This window comes from Sorex fumeus, unplaced genomic scaffold (assembly GCF_029834395.1).
Source record: "Sorex fumeus unplaced genomic scaffold, SorFum_2.1 ptg000008l, whole genome shotgun sequence".
NCBI lineage: Eukaryota > Metazoa > Chordata > Mammalia > Eulipotyphla > Soricidae > Sorex > Sorex fumeus.
Window position 1 is genome coordinate 53,774,751 of NW_026606065.1, and position 19,116 is coordinate 53,793,866.

Sequence of the window (19,116 nt, forward strand, 5' to 3'; positions counted from 1 at the left end):
GACTTTCTACTCCCCATTATGGCTCAGCAGCCCAGAGCTGTGATGAAAAATACTTTCCCCCCGTGGATGTTAAGGACAGTTATATCTAAGAGGAAAAGATAAAGTCTGCACAAAGTTCTCTGCCTTATAAATCTATGGGAAGTGGCACAAAGGTTATGGACTTTTGCAGTTTCATCAGTGCGGATATAACTAAACCTCTGTGAGTAGTGAGGAAAGATGTATAGCACCTTTCCAGAGAAATCAGGTGAAGTCTCTTCCTCACTTTGAAAATAAAAGGAGTCAAGAAACAGCAGGAATATTAATTCCTCCTTGGAGGCTGGTGGGGTAGAGAAATAGCTCAAAGGACTGGAGCTATGTGAAACCCTAAGTTTAATCCTCAGCACCACATGGCTCTTATAACACCTTCATTTGTGTCCCTGGTGGCTGCGTCTGAGCAGTGAACTATGTCTACCCAGGTTGGCCAAAATAATCCTACAAAAATGTCCTCCTCTACAATGATACTATAAAATAATTAACTGGACAATTAAATTATGAGATTACCTGGTCAGTTTTAGTTCTGAAGAATAACAAAAAAATATGTTCTACACACTGAAGTGAGATTGAAAAACATCCAAATGTTAGAAAAATAGTTTTATAGCCCATTAAATCTTACCACACATTTACAGTATTAGGGAGAGTTGAGAAAAGAGAGGGTGGCCATTAGGGAGAATTTTTGAGTGAGCTAAGATGTAGGGCGTGTGCTCACATTCTGTCTCAAGTTAAAGAACAAAGTTTTAATGGGAATCTGCTAGTATTCATCTAGGTTCTTGCATATTTGGGAGATACATCTAATCGCCTAATCATGTATGCATGTGTGTTTGTGTCTGTCTGTTGTGTGTTTGTTTGTGTTTGGTGGGGAGTGATGCCAGGGACCAAATACCAAGCCTTACACCTGCAAGGGGAAAAAGCTCTACTTCTGAGACATATCTCCAGTGCTAATGCCCAAGTGATACTTGGAAATCTAAAGGGACAGAGGAAAGTTAGCAGTGGAACAGTGAAATAGTTGCTGCAGTAAGATCAGCAACAACTAATGTAGACCCAGAATTTATTGAAAGGAGAGAGACAGGAAAAGAAGAGAGGAACTAGACAATGAATGTATGAAAGCTTCTGTTGGGTCGTATTTGGCCAAATGAGTGGGAAAAAAACCAGCTATCTATGAACATCTTAGATCCTGACATACAATTACCCGGAATAGGAAAAGACCTCGCCTGAGATAACTTGGTCATCTGTCCAGATAGATTCCTATGACTGAGGGGTCAGGGAATAACCAGGACGAAGTGAATAAGAAATCTTCAGCAAATGGTTTGGTGAAAGGAATGAAGGCTAGAAAGTTATCTAGTGCAGGAGGGGAGGCTTCAAAGAATCCATGAACTTATCTGTAATGGAAAATGAAGCATTAAAAATCTCCAAGACCAGAGAAAAGAGCTACGCCTCAAGTATTAACAGGTACAGAAAGTACATCTTGCCTATAAGCTAGCTCTCTTTCTCTTTCTTCCCCAACCTACTTTGACTCTGTAGAGGGAAAAATACCCACCTGATAGGAGGAGATGGAAGTTTAATACGTAAGGTCAGGAATAAAAGCCACCTGTTCTTCATTCCTCATGTGTCTGGGGATAGGAGCTTTCTCAATTTGACAAAAAAAAAAAAAGTGACCAAAATACAAAGACAGCCTACAGAATGGGAAAGGATATTCACCAAACACACATCCGACAAGGGGTTGATATCAAGGATATACAAGGTACTGGTTGAACTCCACAAGAAGAAATCACCCAACCCCATCAAAAAATGGGGCGAGGAAATGAACAGAAACTTCCGCAAAGAAGAAATCTGAATGGTAAAAAGGCACATGAGAAAATGCTCTACATCACTAATCATCAGAGAGATGCAGATAAAACAACAATGAGATATCATTTCACACCACAGAGACTGGCCCACATTCACAAGAACAAAAGAAACCGGTGCTGGTGCGGATATGGTGAGAAAGGGACCCTCCTTCACTGCTGGTGGGAATGCCGGCTGGTCCAACCCTTTTGGAAAACAGTATGGACGATTCTCAAAAACTTAGAATTTGATCTCCCATTTGACCCAGCTATAGCACTCCTGGGAATATATCCCAGAGAGGCAAAAAGGTATAGTCGAAGTGACATCTGCAATTGTTTGTTCATTGCAGCACTCTTTACAATAGCCAGAATCTGGAAAAAACCTGAGTGCCCAAGAACAGATGACTGGTTAAAGAAACTTTGGTACATTTACACAATGGAGTACTATGTAGCTGTTAGAAAAGATGAAATTATGAAATTTACATACAAGTGGTACTACATGGAAAGTATCATGCTAAGCGAAATGAGTCAGAAAGAGCGGGATAGACACAGAAAGATTGCATTCATCTGGGGAACATAAAGCAACAAAAAGGGAGACTAACACCCAGAAATGGCTGAGATTAGTACCAGTACTTTTGCTCCATGACTTGAAGGCCAGCCACACGTGCTAGGGGAAAAGGAAGCTCAGATAGAGAAGAGAGCACCAAATAAAGGGTGTTGTGAGGATCCTCCCAGGGTGGGAGAAGCATGGTAAAAGTAGTCTATAGACCAAACATGATTGCCACTCAATGCCTCTCTTGCAAAACACAGCACCCAAAAGAAGAGAGAGAGAACAAGGGGGAATGCCCTGCCACAGAGGGGGGGATGCTGGGACCCGTGGTGGTGGAGTATGGGCACTGGTGGAGGGATGGGTACTTGATCATTGTATAACTGAAACCCAAGCACAAAAATTTATAAGTCTAAAAAAAAAATAAAGTGATTTAAAATCATTGTAAAAGAATGTGTTGATGAAAAAAAAAAACTGAAGTTGTGACAGTAGATGGGGTCAGTCATTTAACTACTAAACGAAGAGTAGATTTTATGCTTAAAAGTGAATTTTGTTTGATTGGGTGGGAGGAGGAGTCCACACCTAGCATTGCTCAGGGCTTACTCCTGGATCTTCTCAGGAGGATTGTTTATGGTGCCAATGATCGAGCCTGGATTCACAGAGTGCAAGGCAAGCACCTTACCCACTGTATTATGAATCCAAGAATGAAAATTTTAAGTCAAAGTTCCTGCCTAAATTTCATCCAGGAGTAGGGGAACGACCATACCTGTATAGCTCATTTTAAAGTGCTTTACAGAAACAATCTACCATCGCTCTAAAATTATATCTCCTGGGTCATATTTGCTTCTATCATGAGTTCATTTTTCATGCCTCTCTTCCCATTCCATTAGCTCCATCCTACCTTGTTGATATAAAAACAAATGCTGTCCCCCCATTGTTCATCGATTTGCTCGACCGGGCCCAGTAACGTCTCCATTTTTAGGCTTGTTGTTACTGTGTTTGGCATATTGAATACATCACATGTAGCTTGCCAGGCTTTGCCGCACAGGTGAGATACTCTCGGTAGCTTGCCAGGCTTTCCAAGAGTGGTGGAGGAATCAAACCTGGCTCAGCCAGGCTGGCTGCATGCAAGGCAAATGCACGCTGTGCTATTGCTCCAACCCACCTTGTTGATATTATATATATATATATATATATATATATATAGTATTTGCTAGATAAAACAAGGGAGAATATCATGCACTCCTAGAAAGAGATAAATAGAACTATAAGTGTGTGAAGGAGAGATGTATTACATCCTATTGTCACCAACAGGATCAATAAGACTTAATAGGGCTGGAGTGACAGTACAGTGGGTAAGGTAATTACCTTGCATGTGGCCAACCCAAGTTCAATCTCCAGTACCCCATATGGTTCCCCAAGCACTGCCAGGAGTGATCCCTGAGCATAGTATTAACCCTGAGCACCACCAGTGTGCCCACGCACCAAAATAATAAGACTTTAATGTCATGGACCTATATGATATAACCATATAAGATTAATAACATTCTACCAGATATATACTTAAATCAACAGAATATTTTTAAATGTTATAGCAGGAGAAAATATAGAATTGAAAAAATACAGTTATCCTTCAGAAACAAAAAATGTGATCAGAATGTAGATGACGATGTGAAGAAATGTGTAATTATTTTATAGTAAATAAAACCATAGAACAAGAGGAAAAGCATAAGCTTAAAGAGTAGGCGATCAGGTTTCTGGAAAATCCTGAAACTGACACAGACGTTTATGTGAGGAAAGTAGATTAAGAAGCCCACCAGAAGCCTATCAAAGGCACTGATGGAAATAATGCCAAATCAAGATCGAGTCCAATGAGGAGGACAAGAGCCACCGAAATTCTATAAAATGGTTTTATTTTATAGATATCAAAGAACTTTGCATCTCCAGTCACTAACTTTGCAAACAAAAGAGAATTAGCTCACCCAGAATTGAAGGTGAAACCACAAGAATAAAAGACTAAGCTAAATATAATATAATAGAAGTTCAGCAGAAATGAATGAAATGGAATTGTCTGAAAAATGCTTTGGAGGATGTCAAATCAAATGATTAAGTAAGATTGATAGTTATCAATTCTTCATAGAGAGTTGATACCCCAAATTGCCCAAGTCTTATTGGATCCCCTTTTAAATTCAAATGGTTGGATCATATCTTATGTAGGAATGCTATTTCAGATCATTTGCGGAAGACAAGGATGTTATTATGTCTTGATGAAATCTTTGAGGGTATTGTCTCCAATTCTTCCATTTTCTATCCCCCGAATAGAAAGCTATTTCCATGAATTGCCAAGATAAAGATCACTGGGATGTTTCTCTTTGAAAGTTGCCTTATATAACAAAGATAATTTCTGAATATTTTATTTACTAATATATTGTTATTTAAAGAGACTCATGTATGTAATGTTGAGAAAATAAGGGGACAGCATTAGTATGAAGTTCTAGATATTTGAAAAACTTTACACCCAAATAGGGATTCATATAGTTTTCATATTGCATTGGGTCTGTCCTATGAAGTCAAATAGAGTCCAAAAGATAAGGAGGAAATATATAAATTATCAAAAATCAAGAAGTAAAAAAATGTACTGAATGACTATTTTGTGCGGCATCGTGCATACTTTACTTACCTCATTTCATCTTCATTAAAATCCTGTATGGGATTGTAATCTCCCCTTTGAGGAAATTGAGATTGAAATAGGTCAAATAAATGTTTCCTTGTAATATGTGTTAGAACCAAATTTCAAACCTAGACCTATCCAAAATCAAAGACCTTTTTTTTCTCATCTAGCCTATACTTGATATATCGTTGTCTACAAAGTACAAGCAGCAAAGGAAACAGAAATATATGTTACTATGTGAAGTTTGAGGTTTGTATGACTGAAACAATCTCTATTATGAAAAACTTTCTAAATCATGGTATCTCAATAAACATTCCTAAATATACAAAAGAAAGAAATTATTTTATAATACTAAAATCTGTAGCACTGTAGCACTGTCCTCCCATTGTTTATTGATTTGCTCAAGTGGGCACCAGTAACATCTCCACTGTGAGACTTGTTACTGTTTTTGGCACATCAAATATGCCACAGGAAGCTTGCCAGGCTCTGCTGTGTGGGTGAGATATTCTCCGTAGCTTGCTGGACTCTTTGAGAGGGACAGATGAATTGAACCCAGGTTGGCCGCATGCAAGGCAAATGCCCTACCTGCTGTGCTATCGCTCCAGCTAAATCAGGTTCAAATAAATATTTAGGTAACTTACACCAAACTTAAGAATGATAAATAAGCAAGTAATAAATTATAAAACTTTACTAAAGAGTATTAAATGCAGCTTTAATTATTGAATATTAGTATTGTATAGATTTTAATTCTTAAACAAAATAATCTGTGTTATTCAAAGACTCAAAAATGATGAATTTTTTAACTTGATAAAAACATCAAAACTTATACATAAGGAGAAAATATCTAGAAAGAAACTAAAGCAAACAAAATGAAAATTCCAAGTTTAGGGGCCAGTAGGATAGTACCACAGATAAGGCACTTGCTTACTAAGCAGTCAACTTTGATTAAATCTTATCACTGTGTATGGTCCCCTGAACACCACCAAGGGTCACTCCTGAACACAGAGCCAGGAATCGGCCTTGAGAACAGCTAGATGTTCTCCATCCAATCCCACAAAAAAAAATCTTTTTAAAAAATAAGAAAATATTTCCACAGTATATTGACCATAAGTATAAATAAAAATTTAATAATTAATATACATTGTCTCTCAAAAAACAACCTCTCTCTAGAAAAAAATTAGATTATTCAATAAGTAAATTGATTCAACTGATTTAACTCAACTTTTTGAATTATTAAAGAATAAACAGCAATTCTGGCAAGATGAAAGTCAGGTCATTTGATTTGTGAGCTTAAAATTCCCAATATTTTCCAGTTTTTCTCAGTTAACAGATTCATGGATGCCTTGAATATCCTTTGTAAAAATGCCCATGTTTTCTCTGTGACTTTAGATCCTGTGTCTCTTTCCCTTCATTCATTTTTCCACATGCGCTCTCACTTCCCGGAGATCCTTTAAACACAAAAAAATTCCTATTAGAAGGATTTTGCCTTGGAAATCTCCTACCCCAAATATTAACGTGATTCCCGTTTTATCTTATTCAGATCTTTGTTCAAACTTGAGCTACTCAGTGAGGATTTCTCTATTTCTCTTAAATTATGCAAGTATAAAGAAAGGTAATGTAACTGAGTATTTATATACTCTCTGGTGTGAAAGACTCCTTAGCTAGGCTCACAAATTACTGTCATTACTGGGTAACAAATTTTAGTACATCAAAATTTAAAACATCTGCTTCCAAATATGAAAATAGAATCAAAAAGCACGCAACAAGAAATAGATCGGGTATGTATGCTACAGAAAGGTTTATTTCAAAATGTGAATGAATATATAATGATGTTGCTTTGTATTTTGTTCATGTGAAATATCAGAATGACTGTTATTCTGATTAAATATACTATTACTTAAAGAATTTTAAACTTCAATTTTTAAATGGTTACCTATGAGAAAAGGCCATCATAAAAAATTGGGCAGAGAAATGGAGAAGGTTTTCCCAGTTGGGGTACTCGCAAACAGTGTTCCGGAAACCAGGCCTGATGGTCAAGTAGGAAGAGCGGAGGACACAGTTCTTCTTGGGTCCTATGGGGCCTGGATCACCAGAACTAATCCAGAGGTGCTTGGAAGCTTCCAGGGCCACACCTGACAATGTATTGTGGGTCATGTAGTGGCCAGGATCTAATTGGTGTCAGGCACATTCCTGTCATGTGTCCTAGCCCCCTGTTGTATCTTCCTTACCCTTTGAAAATAAAATTCTTATACATACATAAGGACAATATGCTAATTGGCATGGATCTGGAGAAAACTGAGTGGGAAGATATTCTCACTCATTGTTAAGAAAATAAGTGAAAGACAAAATAAAGAGACATGAAATTTGCAAAAATAAAATGTACGGTAACATACAACTTTGGCAAGAGTGAGACAAAACAGACGTTTAGTATCCTACACAGTCAGTTGATGCTTAAATAAATGCAATCTATATTAAGAACAAATTGGCAATATGAGTCAAAAATATTTAAAATACACCTACCTTTTGACCCAGGAATTTCACTCTTGGAAATTGACCATATGGAAACAATTAAGAACAGGTGGAAAGAGTTAACTACAAAGATGTAATAAAATGGTAATGTGCAACCTTAGAGCAAGGAATGTGAGAGGAAGCAAAGAGATCTCTTTTTGATGGGGGGATGGGGTAGCTGTGTTGATTATATGCAAATAAGACTTCGAACTGCTTTTCTTTCGAGACCATCTGGAAGTAGCAGCTGCATTGCATCTTCACTAAAGCTAGAAGAGGAAGAGTGGGCTTAAGTTTCCACACAGAGATTTAGGTTAAATATAAGAAAGTATTTCCTTATAAGATTTGTAAACATTGGTACTGGGTGAAGAAGGAGGTGGAAGTAAAACCACATTCCCTGGCAGACTTTTATTGCAAAAGAGGTTTTTATCAAATTAAGATGATTTGGGTCCATGCCTTCAATAAGCAGGATCTGATTCTTTAAGTTCATGTTCCGTCTTCTATTTTAATTATACTTCAGTGCTAGAGCAGTTCATTCTATGTGTGTGGTTTGAGTCTCTATTAGGATAACGACCACCACATTTCATTAAAATAATGTGTAGAATTACTCTTTATTTCCCGAGCAAAAAACATTTCTGAGAATTAGGGTGGGAGGTTCTAGTGTCAAACCACCAGCTGCCATGCATTACATAATCACGTAATACTTGTAATCCTTTGGGTATCTTGGATTTTCCAAGAAAACTGTAAGTCTGAAATCAATTTATCAACCTCTAAAGACCAAAGATAATCCAAGTCCACTTTGCAGTTACAGTGGGAATAAGTTTTCTGGTTCACTAGTTCACATAACTCATTCAAGCTTATTACTATTATTGTTATCATAGTATTCACTGAGCACTGATCACTACGATTGTGATAAATACTAGAAATAATAAGATTATAACGTAACAGGGCATAACCATTGCAAAATTTGTTACAGAGGATATTTAGCTAATATGGAAAAAAGATTTGTACATGCTCAGGAATAAACCTGGATTTCAAAACTATGTTACAGGAATATATTAAGTCAATTCTAATCATTTTTCATGGCAGTGGAGATACACTTGCCAAGGCAAAAATGAGTCTATGGAGAAAACAATATAAATATCTTATATGGAAAGTAGAAATGATATTACTGCATTATTTACAGCTTAAGTAATCATATTTTCATATTTAATAAACTTCATGTAGACTCATCTTTCAAACAAAAGATGGCTTCATTTCTCCAGTTGCATTGTCACTATATGCTACAAAATAAGGAATTCTGTAATGACTACCCAGTGATTATTTCTATCTTTAGATTTTTCGTAGCCTGAAAGCAAAAACTAAAATGAGCACTGTTTGAAAAAAATGCAAGTAGAGCACACTCTTTCCAACAAGAAAAAGATTGCACTGTGGTTTCCCAGGATCATTTAACCCAGTTTTCTTCATTTATTTTAAAATAATATGTCATATACTGTAATCCTAATAGTCACTTTTCTTTTCATTCCTTGCCCACAGCCTAGTTGAGCTTGCTCAGAAATGCAGGTCTTTTCTATTGATAACACAAATTCCTTCTGTGTATAAGGAAAATTTTGCTCTTCAAATATTCTAAAATCCATATTGACAGTATTGTGTGATCACTAGCACTCTGTTCTGGACACACAGCCTTGTTCCAAAAACTGATGGCTGCTTTTTCAAACTATTCTTTATAAAGCGTTGCCTAGCAATTGGATAGGGAATTCTTGTCTCCTCTCTCTATCACATTATCCAGAAATATTCCACAGCATTCTTCCTATTTCTTTGAACTCCTAGATTCTGTCCCACTGGCCTGCTTCAATTTGGTGCACATGTGCCCCAGGTGTTTGTAATGTTTTGACCCTAGGTCACATACTATTCCCTCATTTGTAGCCTGTTCAAAACGGCGCCAGGCTACCACTAGTCAATGCACAACTATCCAAGCCTACTCAAACTTTGTCTACAGTGTAGTTCACACTGGCTTCTTGTACTCAAACTCACCAATACACCTCCTCCTGCCCCCCTCCCCCCCCACACACACACATACATATGCACACAACTTGCTCTAACTTGACTCACAAATGCTCCCTGGGACTCGCATATTCAAACTCATGATCACTGCCCACATCTTCTCAAATTCAATGCATAGATGCTCTGAGTACATCCAAAATTTGGAACATTTGACTGCTGTCAGGTCAAATGAAACTTTCTGACATGAGGCCGATAAAGTACTTGTAACCTTGTAGCATAGGGCACTTGGCAGGTCTGTTTGCCATGACATGGCATTACATCTGCAGGAGGTGGCCACAAACACAAATCTCCTAGTTGTCACAAAGCTGGGCTGCTATTCTTGAGATCACAAGTTCCCAGACATTAACAAGCTCTTCTTGACTTCAAAACCATACCTTTGCCAAGCATAAGCAACTGTTACTCTTGAGTCACAACCCAGCCTACTTTTACCTCAGTGCTGTAGCAGCAACAGGGCACTCAGTACAACAAATTCTCAGCAGTCATCCAGAGCCTACATAAACTCAGAGCCAGTCTGGGATTTGTCATTGTTATTCCAACGCTCATTCACAACCTGGGCCTGTTTGGATATGAACTTAGCCTCTAGTCCTAGTGTATTATTAAGAAATACAGAAATAGAGAAATTTATCTGCCCTGTCAAATTAAGACAAAATCTTGGCAGATAGTCCAGCTACATCAGAACTTTCTAAACTACCTGATGAATACTTCAGAGCAACAATCCAAATGGTTCTCACTGAAGAAGGACACCAGTGGAAGACATTAGTAAGGACAGAGAAAGTATGTGAAGAATCCAAAGCAAAATCCTGAGCCAAAGAACAGAGTAGTTGAATTTAAAAAATATAATAAAGGGAATGAACATCAGAATAATAGAAGATAAAGATCAAGTCAGTGGATTGAGAATGAAGAAAAGAAACTCTAGAAAGGAAGCAGAAAAGATCTTTTTATGAAAATAACCTATTTATCAGGCATCAGTAAGAGAAAAAAATAGCCCAGAGGAAGAATTATTGGATGAAAAAATAACATAATTTTCTCAAACCCAGATCCAGGAAGCTGAGAGTCGTAAACAAAACTTAATTAGATTAACACCAAAACAATCACTGTATCACTGTATCACTGTCATCCCGTGGTTCATCGATTTGCTCGAGCAGGCACCAGTAATGTCTCCATTTGTCCCTGTCACATGCTAGTGTAGCCCGATGGCATATTGGGGACTCTTTCAAAGTCAGGGGAATGAGGATCAACATTGTTACTGTTTTTGGCATATCGAGTATGCCACGAGTAGTTTGCCAGGCTCTGCCATGTGGGCAGGATACTCTCAAGTAGCTTGCTGGACTCTCTGAGAGGGATGGAGACTTTTGGGGCAGCCTCTAATCACCTTTACAGGTGTTTCCAGTCAGGCATATATGTGGGCAGCATACCTTCGGTAGCCTGTCAGGTTCTCTGAGAGTGAAAACTAGACAATAAGAGGTCTTTCAAATGGTGTAGAGTGAGTGATAAAATCCTCTAACATTATTATATTGGTATTGCTATTGTTTTTTGGTCTGTTTAATGGACATTTAAAGCATTTGAAAGATCAGACATAAATAAACAAGAAAAAAGAAACCTTAAACAAGTTTGAAGAGCTATGTTCTTTAAGTTTGCTATTTCCTTGATTTTTGCAATTTTAAATACAATGTGTTTTGGTGTTAATCTAATTGAATTTTGTTTAGTGTTTCTTAAACTTCCTGGATTTGGGTTTGAGAAAATTATATTATTTCTTCACCAAAATATAAAGGTGCATTCTTCTCCAGCACACATGGAACATACTCAGGTAGAGATTATATCCTTACACAAAATTTTTGAAGATTTAAATCACATAAAACATCTTTCAGCTAACAATGAAATAATACTACAAATCAGCTATAGAAGGAAAACTGGGACAACAGACTTTCTGGAAAACAATATGAGCATTCCTCAAAAAACTAGAAATTGAGCTTCCATATGACCCAGCAACACCACTTCTGGGAATATATCCCAGGAGTGCAAAAAATCACAGTATAAATGACATCTGCACCTGTTTGTTCATTCAAGCACTGTTCACAATAGCCAGAATCTGGAAACAACCTGGGTACCCGAGAACAGATCACTGGTTGAAGAAACTATGGTATATCTGCATAATGGAATACTACGCAGCTGATAGTAAAGATGAAGTCATAAAATTTACTTATAAGTGGGTGGACATGAAAAGTATTACGCTAAGTGAAATGAGTCAGAAAGAGAGTAATAAACATAGAATGACTGCATTCATTTGTGAAATATAAAATAACATAATATGAGACTAACATCCAAGGAGAGTAGACACAAAAGCCAGGAAGATTGCTCCATGATTGGAAGCCTGCCTCATGAGCTGGGGAAAAGGCAGCTGAGATATAGAAGGGATCTCTGAGTCAATAATGGTTGGAGAGATTGTTGGGGATGGAAGATGTATGCTAAAAGTAGATAAAGGACCAAATATCATGGCCTCTCAATATCTGTATTGAAAATGATAATTAATAATAACATTTCAAACCATCATGCCCAAAATTAGAGAGAGAGAGAGTAAGAAATTGTCTGCCATAGAGGCAGGTAGAGGTATGGGGGGTGGGGCAGACACTGGGAACATTGGTGGTGGAATATGTATGCTGGTGGAGGGATGGGTATTAGATCAGGGTATGACTGAAACTCAAACATGAAAGCTTTGTATCTCATGATGAATCAATGAAAAAATGTAAAAGACACTGGGACAAGCTTAAACATTTGCAAACAAAGAACATCCTACTGAATAACTATTAGGTTAGTAAATTTAGTAAGACTTTAACACTTACACTTATAAACAAATAACATACTTTTATTTCCTCTCTGATAAACCAGGAAATATAATGGAAAATTTGAAAGATCAAATAACAATGGGAATTTTTAAAATATATTTATAATTATGTGCATTGCACAAGGTAATAATCTAAGATATCAAAAATCACTCGCAAAATTAAGTAACAAAAAAGTAAATAACCCCATCAAAAAAATGAGAAGAGCCGAACAGGCACTTCTCCTGAGAAGATATATAGGCAGTCAATAAGCACATGAATAAAATTCCCAGCATCACTATTATCAGGGAAAGTCAATGAAATCGCCTTACAAAAATGAGAATGGCCTGAGCTGGTGAGATAGTTCAGCAGCTTAGCTCTTGCCATGTAAGCACTGAACTGGTTTTGATCTCCAGCATCCCATATGGTCCCCCAAGCCTGCCAGGAGTGACACCTGAGCTTAAAGCCAGAAGTACACCCTGAGAACAATCAGACATGGTCTAAAATCAAACCAAAAACAAGAATGACCTATACCAAAAGAACAGAAACAGTAAGTACTAGCAGAGATGTGGGGGAAAATAAAGCTCCCTTCCATCACTGTTGGTTGGGAAGTAGACTGGTTTAGCCTCTACCAAATCAAGATTCTCCAAAAAATTATAGATTCAGAAATTGCTCTCCTTGAAACCTATTCCAAGAAAACACACACACATCACTATTTTTAAAAAAATATGTATGCTGTAAACCATAATGCCCAAAAGCAGAGAGACACACAGAGACAGAGAGAGATAGAGACAGAGAGACAGAGAGAGACAGAGACAGAGACAGAGAATAAAAGTTTCTGCAGAGCAAAGCTACTAGCAAAATTAAGGCCACCTGAATGATGATATTAAAAAAAATTTCAATCCATGCATCTGGTAAAGGGTTAATGTCTAAATATATAGAGTTTATAAAATTAAGCAAAAAACAAACACCCTGATATATAAATGGGCAGATGATCTAATTAATCACTTCTTCAAAGAAGAAACATAGATAATGAACAGGGATCCCAAATAGGGAGTTCACTATCCTCCTATTATTAGGGAAATAAAAATCAAAACAGTGACACGATTTTCCCTCATAGTTGTGAGAACAAGGCAGACACGAAACAAATGATAGAGTATGCGGAGGGACCCTGACGGGGCACTAGTGGGAATTTCACTGTTGCAACCATTGTGAAAAACAGTATGGAGATTCCTCAGAAATTAAAAACAGAAATTCTATAGGATTCAATTATTCATTCAGTTATTCCCTCCCGGATACTTATTTCCAAAATACAAGAATACAAATTCAAAAGGGGAAATGCACACTGGTGTTTATTGCATCATTATTTACAATAGCCAAGAACTGGAAACAGTCTAAGTGCTCATTATCAGATATTTGGATAAATGATATGTGATGCATGTAACACAATGAAAGACACTTGGTCATTAAAGAATTAAGTTCTGTTTTTTTGCGACAACATGGATGGACCTCGAGGGCATATCAGTTACTAAAAGAAAAATCGGATGAGGAAAAACACAACACTACATTATTTCTCTCATATGTGGCACACATAGAATTAAAACAAAACCCAGGAGTGTATCTGCAGCAACTTCAGGTAGGCAGGTTTTGTGACTGAAAATTCTAGGTTCAACAGAACCGGGATGGTGACCTCTACACATGTTCCCTCATGTTTCCAGCAACTCCACAGTCACACCCAAAAGCCACTTCTGGCTTCTGGCTGGCACCAGATAATCTCATCAATGGCCACCAATCCAGAGACTCATTGTCCTTCTCTCTCTCAGAAGAGAACATAACACAGCATTGACATAGGCATGCCACAGGACTCCAAGACAGCCTGTTTCATTTGGGGTGCCCTGGAGGGACCCAGGGACCCAACCTCGGCAACTGAAATATCTCATACCACACGTAGTTCATATTCTAAGAGTACCGCATCACATTAGATGGGGTTTAATTTAACAACATATTAGTAATTTTTATAGAAGGCTTAATGGCCCCTCAGTGAAATAAAATAATCTTCACACACTTTCCCCTAAGGAAAGTTTTTTAGAATATTTTCAGAGGCTTATCCATAACAAACAATACAAATAAATTATTTTGGTTCTACTTTGGGGCAGGGGTTGGGTTTCGGGATGAAAACATCCTAAATATGGTGGTGGGAAGGTGTAATGGTGGTGGGAATGGTGTTTGAATATTAAGTGTAACCAAATATTGTGAACTATTTTATAAAAATTAAATTAAATTTTAAAAAATTAAAAGAAATAAAACAAATGAGTAAACTAGATGCTAAACAAAGCCAAAACAAACTTTTAAAGCCTAACTTGTTACCATAAGGGAAGACAAGAGTGTTGGTTAATCAAGTAATGGGACGGATTGTACAGTGCAGAACAGAATTCAGTTTTTAATGATAAACATAATATAGTCTCTAAAGTTACTTATTTACAAGACTTACCTGCAATTTATCTTGTTATAAACTAATATTACTTCAATAAAAAAAAACTCTTTGAAAACTCTAACAAGCCTAGGAAAAATAAAAATGTATTGGATATCTCACAGAACTGATAAAAATTATGGTTGCTTTGTGATTTGGTTCATTAGCAGAAATGAACAACAACATAAAGGGTAAGGATACAATCTTACACATGACACCCCTCACTTCAGTTCTCAAGCACAAACTGGGACATTCCAAGGTCACCTGCATATCTTATCAGTTTGCTGCCACTTTTAAGTTTCTCACCCTCTCTCATGCTCAATAATTCACTAGAGCAACCTCAGACTCAGGAAAGCGTTGCGTTACAATCAGAATTTTATGTAAAGTACACAAATTAGGGCATACCAAATGGAGGGATGGAACAGCCTGGTCTGGGAGTACCCCAGATACAGTGTTTGCCTCCTCAGAATGCTTCTAATAACTAGCACACAGATGTATTCTTACCAGTCAGGGGAATTGACCAGTTTTAATAATCCAGAGTTTTATTATGTTTCATTTTAATATTTCATTTACAAACATGATTTAGATAAATACATATATCTGTAGACATTGAGATGAAGAGAATCTTTGGTTGGGGTAGGGGGTGTCCACCCTTCAGCTTATGCCTTAGTTTTGATTGTTTCACCATAGATACTACATCATAGTTTCACCAAGTATACTACATCAAACCTGAAATCATCAGGTGCACACAAAGGAGTACAGGAGAGGAACCTGACTGACACCCAGAGGGTAGAGCATCTTATCTATGCTAATCCTTAAGGGACTCTTGATGGTGAGGGTTTAAATGACATACTAATGGTTTCCTCTCTCAATCTATCCCAAGAGATTTAGCATATCTCTACTAAATTCTTTTATTATTTTCAAATTTTCAACCACCTGCTAAAGCCATTACCCACTGGTTTATGTTATGTCTCCGTAAGGTTTATCTTACACAGTTCTTTCCACTGGACAGCCCACCCCTTTTCTTTCTTTCTTTCTTTCTTTCTTTCTTTCTTTCTTTCTTTCTTTCTTTCTTTTTTTTAATAATTTATTTCTTTATTGAATCACTGTGGGAAAAGTTACAGAGCTTTCGGGTTTAGATCTCAGTCATGTAAGTATCAAACACATTTCCCTTTACCAATACTTATTTTAAACCGTGAACCCCAATAGAACCCCACCTCCCACCCCTCCCAATTCCTGTGTGACAGATGAGTTCTAGTTAATACTCTATCTACTTTGACTAGATACATTGTTTCGATAGAAGATGCACAATTATTGTTTAGAGTTTATGACCCCCCCCATCAGATATGCTGAAACAGCGTTGTGAAATGATTTGCTTTCTACAGCTTGGTTTAAGAATAAAATGATGTCGTGCGGCCTCAATAGTGGCCGCGCGGTTTTGGATTTCTGCTGTTTTGCTTATTAACCCTGGAAGTATTTCTATTAAAAGTTAGATAGTTAAGAGATTGGTTCTGTGCTCTGGAGTCGTGGCCGTGCCGGAGAGCCGCTCGTGGGGGGCAGCTGGTGACCTTGGTCGGGCGTAAAGGACGGCCCAGAACGCCCCCCTTCCCATGAGGCCCCTGCCGCCCCCCCGCCACCGGCTCAAACCTGCTGTCCACAAGGCTCCCGTGCGGCCGCCATCTTTCTTTGCAGAGAGGAGCGGGCGGGCGGGACAACACCCTTTCCCCTCCGGGCAGGCATGGTGGCGCGGTTTAACACATAGTCCATTTGCTTTTCTGCTCCAAGCGGGTGGCTCTCTGTGCTAAGTCCTTATGCCTCCGGGGCCGTGACCGTGCCGGAGAGCCGCTCGTGGGGGGCAGCTGGTGACCTTGGTCGGGCGTGAAGGACCTCTTTCTTTCTTTCTTTCTTTCTTTCTTTCTTTCTTTCTTTCTTTCTGTCTGTCTGTCTGTCTTTCTGTCTGTCTTTCTTTCTGTCTTTCTGTCTTTCTGTCTTTCTTATTTGCTTCCTGAGATATATTTGACAAACAATATGATCTTAATGTAAAGCAAACAACATATAGAGAGCAGGTCATTGAACATTTTTATTTTGTTCAACTTGTTTCATTGTAATGTGGCTGAAAAAAAGGAGTTTGTCCAATGTTAAATTCAAATTATGCAAGCACCTGTTTTGTTACATGTAATTTGCTTCAAAGTTGCAATTTTCAGGGCCAGAGAGAGCATATAAGGATAAAGTTTTTCTTACCTTGCTAGGGACTGTCCTCAGTTTAATCCCTGATTCCTCATATGGTCTCCAAGGGTAAACAAACTCTTGGCACATAGTGAGGAGCAATCACTGAAAACAACTAGATGTGACCACAAAACAAAACAAAAATTTGTAGTTTTTAAGAAACTATTGCTGCTGGAGCAATAGCACAGTGCTAGGGCATTTGCCTTGCTTACAGCCAGTCAGGCCGAGCCAGGTTCAATTCCTCCGCCCCTCTCGGAGAGCCCTACAAGCGACCAAGAGTATCTTGCCCGCACGGCAAAGCCTGAAAGCTACCTGTGACGTATTCAATATGCCAAACACAGTAACAACAAGTCTCAAAAAAAATGGAGACGTTACTGGGCCGTCTTGAGCAAATCGATGAACAACGACGAAGACAGTGTTGAGAGTGTTGAAGAAACTATTAATGATTCCATGAGGATTTACTGAGAGCATATATACATATATACATATGAAATGATGACCAAAATAAGTTTAATTTACACCCATCACCTTACATAGTTAAACTTTCCACTGTAATGAGAACTTTTAAGATCTGCTCTCTTAGCGAATATTCAAATAGTATTGTTAACAGCAGTCTCTGTGTGCTACATTACATTCTCAGAGTTGTTTTTTTTTTATTTTTGGGTCACACCCAGAGATGCACAGGGGTCATTCCTGGCTCTGCACTCTGCACCCCTCCTGGTGGTGCCCAGGGGACCATATGGGATGCTGGGAATCAAACTCGGGTCAATCACGTGCAAGGCAAACGCCCTACCTACTGTGCTATCGCTCCAACCCCATACATCCTCAGAATTTATAGCTGGGAACTTGTAACCTATAGCCCTCTTTACCATTTTCTCCCATCCACTGTATTCTATATTCTTACTGTGTTCAATCTATGACTTCCTGAGAAATTAGACAAGATGAACTTTTCTTCCAGACCATTGCATTGAATGTTACAGTAAACTAGCAGAAGATCATCTTATGCTGGTTCGAGGAAACCAAGAAGCATCTGTAAATGTGGAAATACAAGATCTCCAGTGCCAATCTATTATTACCAACACTTACCATCATTCTATTATATTTAAGTCATGATCTCTATGCAAATCTATATATATTGTTGTTATTATTATTTGTTTGTTTTCTTGAGTTCTTAGTCATGGGAATCCCTCTGCAGACTGTCATGGGATTCGTGAGAAGGAGAAGCAGGGCAGCCAAAAAGACACACCTGGGAGTGTAAGGATCATTCTTTTTTAAAAATATTTTTTAATTGAATCACAGTGATAAACACATTTTCAAAGCTTTTCGTGATTGGATTTCAGTCATATGATGTTCCAACACACCTCCCTTTGTCCTTTCAGCCCCTTCATCAGTGTACTTGTTACACCACCAATGGTCCATTTTCTCTCCCGCCTTCTGCCCCTCTGCCCCCTGCCCACCCCCTGCACTTTTCTTCTCTCTCTCTCTCTCTCTCTCTCTCTCTCTCTCTCTCTCTCTCGTCATTCTTATTCAAGTTAACTTACACATTTAAAATTGGCTTTGTGGGCTGGAGCGAGAGCACAGCAAGTAAGGTGTTTGCCTTGCATGAGGCCGATCCAGGATTCAATTCCCAGCATCCCATATGATCCCCTGAGCACTGCCAGGAGTGATTCCTGAGTGCAGAGCCAGGAGTAACCCCTGTGCATCGCCATGTGTGACCCAAAAAGCAAAATCTAAATAAATAAATAAAAATAGTCGGCTTTGTTTATTCCTGTACACATCTTCCTCTAAGTATGCTCAAGCTTGATAAAATACATCTAGGTACGATCCAGTCTATACATATATTTTATAAAAACAAGCAACCAGCTTATTATGGGAAGCTCAGTTCCCAAGATAATACAGCTAGTGTCTGCCAGGGACAAGCACAATTTTAATGTGTCTTAAAATTGGAGTAGTTA

At 38.1% G+C, this 19,116-nt stretch overlaps 1 protein-coding gene across 1 annotated transcript in view; it reads left to right on the forward strand.

Annotated features, from left to right (window-relative positions):
- The window catches only part of KLF12 (KLF transcription factor 12), a 730,941-nt gene that overhangs the window by 32,428 nt on the left and 679,397 nt on the right, over positions 1-19,116 (forward strand). The window lies entirely within an intron of this gene.